Consider the following 2,327-nt stretch of genomic DNA (forward strand, 5'->3'; position numbering starts at 1 on the left):
TTTTCTCTCTCTCTCTCTCTCTCTCTCTCTCTCTCTCTCTCTCTCTCTTATATACACGCCCACCCTTCACTGATTGGCCGACTTCTTCGCCGCATGCCTGTCCTCATTCACTTCCGCATTTTCTCTATATAAACAGTGTGTCGGCTCTGAGGTTTTGGTACTCAGCGCATACACAAGACGCTCCGCATTATAAGGCGTGCTGTCCACTTTGGAGAAAATTTTAGACTTTTAATGGCGCCTGATAGGTGTGAAAATACGGTAAGCGCTCATCGATCAATCACCGTCCGCCCGTCAGCCGTCAACCCCGCAACGGTTTAATCCTCAGGGACGCCAACGGAAGCTGGCAATGCTCAGAGACGGCCGTTGGTGGCAACTCAAAAGTAATACGGAGAGGCCCGCTTCGGACATTCCGGTTGGGCTGAACGATTCAAAACGACATCATAATGTCATCGCAATCAGAGCTCGTGGCAGAAAGGGGGAACTGCAGCATCTCTTTATGTATGATGTGGCGCGCACTTAAAAATCTGAACTTGTGAACGCAATATGGCATTTTATGACATTCATATATACCTGTACATATAGTATATAGCATTAAGTAATGTTCATTACTACAAACATTTATTTCTACATGCATGTATACCATTAAATTTGGCCTTATAAATATTATACATAGTCATACACATGTACATATACCTGTATAGGAAGGGGGTATCTACTTCGCGGATTTCCCTCTTTCGCGGGGGGTTCTGGTCCCCATTAACCCCGGTAAGCGAGGGATCACTGTAGTTGGAAGAGGTGGTGAGCAGGGTGTGGAGGGTCCAGTTGGATTTTCTGTGCCCTTGTCCCGGTTCTTTGCGGTGTGCAAGTCCTTAAGAGGGGGTAGGGCGGTGCCAATGATTTTCTCCACAGTCCTAACTGCCCGTTGCAGTCGGATTGTGTCCTTTTTTGTGGCGGCCCCGAACCAGACTGCGATGGACGAACACAGGACTGATTCGATGACTGCTGTGTGGAACTGTCTCAGTGGCTCCCGTGGCAGGCCGTGCTTCCTGAGCAGCCTCAGGAAGTACATCCTCTGCTGGGCCTCTTTCAGGATCGAGTTGATGTCGGCCTGCCACTTGGTGGCCTGAGAGACTGTAATTCCCTGGAACTTGAAAGTCTTGACGGTTGACACGGGGCAGTTGGATAGTGTGAGGGGCAGCTGTGGGGAAGGTTGTTTCCTGAAGTCCCCGAACATCTTTGTCGGAGGTTGCAATGTTTTGAAAAAAACAACAACAAACAAACAAAACTAAAACCCGTCCGATTGTTGACGATTGTTTCCATTTCCGTAAAAAATCTGATTGCTTGAGAATCTGTGACTTTTCCCTTCCAAGATGTTTTCAAAATGCGACTCCGCATTGTCTCCAAGTTCTGTCGGCCGCTGCAGCTCCCACTCCGCAGTGGTCCCAACGTTGCAAACAGCTGGAGCGTCCCTGGGGCTGCCGGCTAATTGGGAGAGGGAGCCGTCTTGGATGCTGCCTTCAGGGGATGGAGGGCGACCGCCTGGGTGGGCTTGCCTGGTTAAGGGGGAGAAATGTGGAAGATGACATCTTGTTCCTACAGTTCCTTGTTCGCTGCGTATGGAATCGAGATGCATTGTGGGGTGCATGTTGGGCACTGGAGCGTATATGGGTCACCTCTCCTCACTCCACATTCAAACCGTGATGTCTCTCTACTTGTGAAATTGTCAAGTGAAAAGGAACTGCTTTGGAAGAAAGCCATGCAGATTCTCTCAAGGACCCATAGTCCAAACCCAAACTCACCTGCGGTACCTAACATCATCATGCAGCGGACATGAGAAGATGCGGGAAATAAAATCTCAATCCCGAAATGGAATGTTGTGTCTTGAAGTTACCATTGGGTTGGATTAGATCACGGTTGCCCAATCGTTTTTGACCGAAGATCTACTTTCGAAGCAAGCGACCTCCCGCGATCGACCCGTGACAGCACATGCACGCAGGCGTGCCGGGAACAACCGATGCCACCATAGGTTAAAGGTGACTTGCTTTTTTGGTTTGTTTTATTTCATCTTTTTTCTTTTTTTTTTTCATCATCTTAAATGTTGATGAACATCGGCGGGGTGGAATGGCCGCATTGACCGTGTTGAGGAGTCTCATCAGACGGGTCATTTTGCACACTTAAGCATTTATTGAACGCCAGAAAGTGAGAGATCAGCCCGAATTAGGTGCTCCTTGTTGTTCAAATTCCAACAGGAGCCACCTTGCTTCTCCCACGAGCGAATTGGCCCGTTTCGAAGGAGAGCAAAATGCAGATTTCATCTCTGGAGGGTT

At 48.7% G+C, this 2,327-nt stretch overlaps 1 protein-coding gene across 1 annotated transcript in view; it reads left to right on the forward strand.

Moving 5' to 3' along the window:
• arap2 (ArfGAP with RhoGAP domain, ankyrin repeat and PH domain 2) overlaps positions 1 to 2,327 on the forward strand; it is a 64,103-nt gene that overhangs the window by 43,036 nt on the left and 18,740 nt on the right. The gene's annotated exons all lie outside the window — the stretch shown is intronic.

The sequence above is a fragment of the Hippocampus comes genome, unplaced genomic scaffold (genome assembly GCF_001891065.2).
Source record: "Hippocampus comes isolate QL1 unplaced genomic scaffold, H_comes_QL1_v1.1 scaffold48, whole genome shotgun sequence".
Classification (NCBI taxonomy): Eukaryota; Metazoa; Chordata; class Actinopteri; order Syngnathiformes; family Syngnathidae; genus Hippocampus; species Hippocampus comes.